An 8,150-nucleotide genomic window follows, 5' to 3' on the forward strand; every position below is an offset into this window, starting at 1 on the left:
GAATTTCCTTCTAATTTGAGCTCCACTCACCCAGTATTCCTTGTCTCTATGTTGAGCAAGTGAATTGGTGATCCATCACAAATTATGTCTATCAAAGATATCGGTATTTTGGATTCCCTATCTTAGGAAGAGATCATGATTGAGATCTTGGATTATTAGGTTAATCGATTATGGACAAAAAAGGTGGCCTCGATAAAAGTTCTATAGAGGAACCACAAGGTTGAAGAGGCTACTTGGGAAGCTGAAGAGGGCATGAAGTCAAATTATACATTCCTATTTTCTGCTCCAGAAATTCATGTGGAAGGTATGTGTTCTTCATAATGTCTTTGTTTTCAAACTTTGTTAAAGGAAAGATTGTCCTCCTTGGTATCTTTGTTTTCTAACTCAGTTAAAGGTAAGGGTAAAGAAATTTGGGGGTTTAATTATACTTGTACTGCCTTGTTTGATTATTCAAGGATGAATGATCTAAGTGGGGAAGAATTGAAACACCCTAGGTTCTGGTCCTTGCAAAATTTCATGAGTTTGATCCTTCTATTGATCATATGACTCACTATACTAGTCGTACGGTATGGGTATGGGTCAAGGGACCCTAGTAGTATGTTGGTCAGTGTGATGCTGGCCGAGTTCTGTTCTTTGTACAAAAAGACTCCATACGAGTTTTTTGTACATGATACGAGAGGTAGAGTCCAACCATATGTTTTCCAGTTTCTAGCCGAGATGTTTCTACTTAGGGGATGACTTAAAAGGTACTAGTCATATAGTTAGGGTACGATTTAGGCTAAGGAGTCATATGTTGGATAGAATGTGATATCCATCTTTCTAATCAAGATACGAGTGAAAGGTACCACTCAAATGATTAGGTATGAGTGAGATGTCCAAACCATACCCACTCGTAGAAATTTTCACAGTTTAAGTTGGGGGTATTCTAGACAATTCTTCCTAATAACTCATTTTGACCCAACGGCATAAAACACCTTTGGGAGCTTCCTTAGCCTATTATTCACCATTAAACACTCTTAAATCTCTCTCATGATCTTGGGTAAAGAAAAGGCTAGGGTTTCTTCAAGGTGAAAAATTAAGGCTCACAAGGATCGTTTCTCTCCGTCTTTCTTGTTGTATAAGGCATATTACTCCCCCCTCATTGTTTGTTCAACTAAAAACATGTTTTAATGAATTGTTTTCATGGTATTACTATTGTATTGTTTTGGTTTTGAAACATATGCTGCGGGTTTTAGTTGATCTTTATTGGATAATGTTTTCCCATTTTTTTTTCTTATTGTTTTCATGTTATAATTGTGGTTTGAACATGTTGATGCTTGTGAATGGTAAATTGGTACTTGTTTTTGACTTTGGAAACTATATTACCTCAACAGGTTTTTTAATATGCCTATGTGAATGCTTGTATCATATAGTTTGACTATTCTTGAAATCCTTGGATTTCATAAAACGGTAATGAACCCTAAATTGATTTAAATGGATTGGAAGGCCTTGGTGGCCATGGATTTGTTTAATTAGCACATTTGTAGGGTACATAGGAATTCCCTAGGTGTTGTCTAATGACATTGCTTTTTAACTATAGTCATTAGCACGATACTACTTCATAATTCCTGACACTTGACTTCTGGAATTGGTAATTTAGTTATGTGCTAAATGTTTTAATTGGGCAATAATGGAGGGTCGTAATAGCTAACCGTGAAGGTGTGAGTATAATTAATGGACACTGGAAACTTATGTTTGCCGACATAAGCGTTGGTTATGGTGACCATATACTTGTGAGGTACACGAGAATCCCTAAAGTTTATACTTGTATACCTCACAAGTATATGGTCACCATAACCAACCCTAATGTCGGAAAACATGACTTTCTAGTGTCTGTCAATCTAACTCACACCTTCACGGTTAGCTATACAACCCGCCATTATTGCCCAATTAAAACATTTAGCACATAACTAAATTACCAAATTTTAGAAGTCAAGTATTTGGAATTATGAAGTGGTATCGTGATAATGACTATAGCTTGCAAGCAATGTCATTAGACAATACCTAGAGGATTCCTATGTACCCCACAAGTGTTCCAATTAAATAAAGCCATGGCCACCAAGACCTTTCCAATCCATTTAAAACCATTTAAATAAATTTAGGTTTCATTACCCTTTTATGAAACACAAGGATTTCAATAATAGTCAAATTTAATGATAAAAGCATTCTCATGGTCATATTAACAAACATATTGAGGTAATATAGTTTCCAAAGTCAAAACCAAGTACCAATTTACCATTCCCATGCATCCACATGTTCAAACCACAATTATAACATGAAAACAATAAGAAAAAAATGGGAAAACATTATCCAATAAAGATTAACTAAAACCCCCAACATATGTTTCAAAACCCAAACAATACAACAATAATACCATGAAAACAATTCATTAAAAAATATTTTTAATTGAACTAACAATGATGGAAAAGTAATATGCCTTAGACAATAAAAAAGATGGAGAGAACCATCATTGAGAGCCTTAATTTGTCAACTTGAAGAAACCCTATCCTTTTCTTAACCAAAGATCATGAGAGAGATTTAAGAGTGTTTAATTGTGAATGATAGGTTAAGGAAGCCCCCAAAAGTGTTTTATGTCATTGGGTCAAAAGGAATTATTAGGGGGGATTTTCCAGAATCCCCAACTTAAACTGTGAAAATTTCTGCGGGTGGGTATGGTTTGGACCCCTCACTCATACCTAATCATATCAGTGGTACCTTCCACTCGTACCTTGATCAAAAAGTTGGACATCACATTTTATCCAACATACAAATCCTTAGCCTAACTCGTACCCTAACCATACGACTAGTACCCTTTAAGTTATCCCCTAAGTAGAAACATCTAGGCTAGACATTGGAAAACATATGGTTGGACTCTACCTCTCGTATCATGTACATACGACTCGTATGGAGTTTTATTGTACCAAGAACAGAACCTGGACAACATCACACTGACCAATATATGACTAGGGTCCCTTGACCCTTACCCACACCATACGATTAGTATAGTAAGTTGTATGATAAATAGAAGGCTCAAACTCATGAAATTTTGTAAGGACCAGAATCTAGGGTGTTTCAATTCTCCTTCACTTAGATCATTCATCCTCGAATGATGGAACAAGGAATTACAAGCACAATTAAACCCCCAAATGTCTATACTCTTAACTTTAACTAAGTTAGAAAACAAAGATACCAAGGAAGACAATCTTTTCTTTAACAAAGTTTGAAAACGAAGACGTTATGAATAACACATACCCTCCGCATGAATTTATGGAGCAAAAAATAGGAATGGATAATTTGACTTTATGTCCTCTTCAGCTTCCTAAGTAGTCTCTTTAACCTTGTGGTTCCTCCATAGAAATTTTACCAAGGCCACTTTCTTTGTATGTAATCGATGAACCTACTAATCCAAGATCTCAATTGGGATCTATTCATAAGATATGGAATCCAAAATACCGATATCTTTGATGGACTCAATTTACTATAAATTACCAATTCACTTCCTCAAAATAGAGACATGGAATACTGGGTGAAGGGAGCTCAAACTAGAAGGCAATTCCAACTCATATGAATAGTTCCAATCTACTAAAAAACACAAAAGGACCCATAATTACTGACTGAGCTTCCCCTTCATCCCAAACCGCATCACTCCCTTTATAGGAGACACCTCCAAAAATACCCTATCTCTAACCTCAAACTCCAAGTCCCTTCGCCTCACATCTGTAACACAAAGCGGAGGTGATTGGCATGATCCGCCACACTCTTAGAGTTCACCAAAATGTCATCTATAAAAGCAAGACAAACAGATCCAAAAACTAATGGAAGACCTTATTCATCAAATCCATGAATGCCATAGGGCATTGGTCAACCCAAAAGACATAACCAAAAACTAAAATTTCCCATACCAAATATGGAAGGCATTCTTAGGATGTCCACCACCTGAATTTTCAACTAGTGAATCCCGGATCTAAGATTAATTTTTGAGAAAAATTTATCACCTTGCAACTAATCAATTAAATCATCTATCCTTGGAAGAGGATACTTATTATTTACCATTACCTTGTTCAAATACCAGTAATCAGTGCACATTCGAAGGGAACCATCCTTATTATGCATGAATAATGCCATTGTACCCTACATGAACACACTAGGATGGATGAAACCCTAATCTAAAAGATCCTTGAGTTCCTCTTTAAGCTTCTTCAACTTAGTTAGAGCCAATATACATGAGGGAATAGAAATTTGAAAAGTATACGGAACAATATCAATCCCAAAATAAATCTTTCTATAAGGAAGAACACCAGGAAATTCATCAGGGAAGTGCTCAGGAAATTTATTTACCACCAAGACAAAATACAAAAAAGAACCTTCCGAGTTAGAATCCTTAACCCTGACTAGATGATAGATAAACCCCTTGAAGATTAATCTTCGATCTCTAATATAATATATGAACTTCCACTTAGGATCTATGTGACCACTATCCCAATCAATAATAGGCTCATTAGGAAGTTTAAAGAAGACCTTATGGGTCCGACTATCTAGAGAAGCATAACACGAGTGCAACCAATCCATCCCCAATATGATATCCAAATCTACCATATCTTATTTAAACAGATCCACCACAGTGTCTTTTATACCAACAGATGCCACATACCCCCTTATCTAGGGTGAATTTATACACCTTAGTATTGTTATCCTAGCTTATTTAGCCTTGTTTTGAGGACAACTTAAGTGATTAATGTATTAATGATGATATAAATAAGCATTTAAGTGTTTAATTATGGTATTAAAATGTTTAAAGTTGTTTTCAAATAAGTTAGTACTTAAATTAATCATTTAGAGTCTTGACGAGGAAGTAAGTGTTACTAGCTTGAGCTAGGTGTTTGTCTAGTTTATCTTGATGGATTCTATTATGTTTAATAGGTTAATAATGGTATTATTGTGTAATTATGTTTGGAATAATTTCATTATAATTTTCAAGGGTCAAATTAATTAAGCTAAGAGTCAAAATAATAAATTAAAGATCAACGTGGGCAAGCATAGTTTTAGCTTGAGTTTCTAGTCCACATTCTTGATATTGTGTTGTTTTGAGATCTAATACATCATTTATCATGATGTAGGATGATTGGGGAGTTGATTATGATGATATATAGATGTTTAATAAGTTGTAAATCAAGTCAATAAAACACCATTAAAGGAGAAATTCATAAGACGAAGTAGGAATCAAGATCCAAATTCCAGTGAGGGCATGCGAATGGCTAGACGATGTGCCACTTTCTCCTATGAAATAATCCACACGGTGTGCCACTATCTCTCTAGGTATAATCCCTATTATTCGCCATTTTCTCACATGGACTAAGCAATGCGGCACACCGTTTATTCCACATATGACCAACATTGCACACCTATAAATAGGACAATTGTACTTGTTGTTTGATAATTTTTGGACCTATTTAGATTTGGAGAAGGTCTGACCAACACCTCTTTTAGGATTCATTTCTCTTTAATTTAGATTTTTAATCATTTTAATTATGTGGTCATTGATTTTGATTACAGTTATGTCCATTAGTGGCTAAACGCCTCCTTTATGGGGTTAAGGACAAGAACATGTTTACTTACACTTTTAATTGAGTTTTTTTGGATCGCTTATCATATTTGGTTGTTTATTTATCCTTTTTTAAGGAGTATCTAACCTTATAATACATATATTGTCGACCTTGTGATCTCGGATGGGGGAATAGGAAGATAGAATATGTAGGTAGATAGAGTAAAGTTCTTATTGTTTTATGAAATAAAGAATTTGAATTAGCGAATAGGATAGAGATATACCTAGACGCCTTGCTTGGTTCATCTATATGATGAATTCTTAATGCATCTAATTGTATTATTGATTATTGCATCCTCGCTCAATGATGTAGCTATAATGTTCTAGTTAGGTAGATGATTAGAGGTCGGGAGACCATGATCATGCGATTAACCCTACGAATCAACAACCAAGATAAGAAATCTAATGAATGAAGTTCAATAGCATCATATGATTGTTCAGAGTGCTTTAACCCCGAGTTTTCATCCATTGATTGTCCACAGTCTTTACTTTATAGTATTACTTACTTTACTTTAAGTTTTAAACAATCACAAATCATTTGGTTGTGTTTCATCACTTTAATCTCAATGGTAAAATTACAATTGAATATTTGTTTAACAGTAGTATCTAAAGGATCGATATTTGGCTTTTCAAAAGGCTGTTATATTACTTAGAGAGACCATGTACACTTGCATCTGGAATTGAGCATAACAAATTTTTGGCTTTATTGCCAGGGACTTGTAAATTGGCAACTATTTTAGTTTTATCTTTTCTTTTAGATTTCTTTGGTGCTTTACCCTTGGTCTTGGTATTGATTTGCAAGAAACAGGTTTATAGATTAATAAGTTGGTAAGGGATAGGGAATTAGTTGCACCAAGCCCTAAACCTGAGCAATGCTTTCATCAATTAAGAGGAGAAATAGTCCTTGTCCCTCATATTATTAAAATTCAAGAGGAACAATATAATCCATCTCTCATGGCTGAAGATCAACCAGGCCGTAGTATAGTTCGAGAAATAGAAATCCCACTTTTGATGAATTCAACCTCTCTTTTTTAGAAATCGGCTACTGGAGGTTACTTTGAGATGAAATAGAACATGGTGCAGCTTTTTATTAGTGGTGGACAATTTATGGGGCCTTCATATGAAGATTCACAAGTCCACCTACAAAATATTTTGGAGATCAGTGACATATTCATACCTACGGGTGTGTCAACTGATTATGTTAGGCTGACACTATTCCTATTTTTACTATTGGGGAAAGCAAAGAAGTGGTTGAACACTGAGCTGGCAAGTTCAATCACAACATGGGGTGACTTAGCCCAAAAATTCCTTATCTGATCCTTTCCTTATGAAAAGACTATGAGACTGCGTAGTGAGAATGTGTGCTTCAAACAGAAGCCAGATAAGAACTTATATCATGCATGGAAAGGGTTCAAAGCTCTTCTTTGGGACTGTCCACATCATCAACTGTCCAATGTGGTAATAGATCATACTTTTGTTGAGGTATTTGATCATAAAATAAAAAATTTATTAGATTTAGCTGTAGATGGTCAAGCATCAGAATAAACATATGATAAGTTGTATACCTTGTTGAACCAAATTGCATAAGGAAATCTTGAGTAGTATTCTGACTCAAGAAATGTTACAAAGAAGGTTGTAAGTATGTTGGACGTGGACTAGTTTACTACTATATCTGCTAAGATTGTTGCACTGCAAAATTAGTTAAATACTCAGTTCAACAATATAAAATTGAGTGTTCCACAACCTATAGCAACAGTTAATACAATTCAGTAGACAAGTTCTTGGAGCGTGGTTTGCGACAATAGAGCTCATTCTAAAGATATGTATGCTGTCAATCCGAGGTCGGTGATGTTTGTGGTCAATATTCAAAGGCCGAATTATGGCAATGCATACAATCTAAAGTGGTAAACTCAGCTACCAAATCAGCTATAGAACACCCAACAGCAGCAGTTTTAGCAACCACAGGCTCAAGTAAATTAGGCTACTAGCAATATGGAAGAGATGCTAAAACAAATTTTAGCTGCTCAAACACAATTAGCAGTAGATATAAAGATCCATCAAGCTTCAACAAGGAGAATAGAGTCGAGAATAGGTTAGATAGCAACAACATAGAATACTGGGTCTCAAGGTAGTTTCCAAGTAATACTAAAAGTCCAAAACAGGTTATGAAAATCACTTTGAGAAGTGGTAAAGAGCTCAACACTGAACCTCCAAAGGCAACTAAAGAAGTAGATGCGGAGATAACTCCTAAGAAGGTAGATGACAAAGCTGCTGAAAAATAAATGAAGTCTGAGTACTAAAAAACAAAAGTTGCTGAACAGATGAAAGAGAGACCACCACTTCTCTTCTCTCAAAAATATATAAAAGTGAAAGAGGATGCATTTTTTAAGTTCTTTGACATATTAAGAGAGCTTCATATTAACCTTTCTCCTTTAGATGTTTTGCAGGAAATGCCCAAGTATGCTAAGTACTTGAAGGATGTGATCACTTACAAAGTTTAGCTATAGGA

Source organism: Capsicum annuum, chromosome 12 (genome assembly GCF_002878395.1).
Source record: "Capsicum annuum cultivar UCD-10X-F1 chromosome 12, UCD10Xv1.1, whole genome shotgun sequence".
Lineage (NCBI taxonomy): Eukaryota > Viridiplantae > Streptophyta > Magnoliopsida > Solanales > Solanaceae > Capsicum > Capsicum annuum.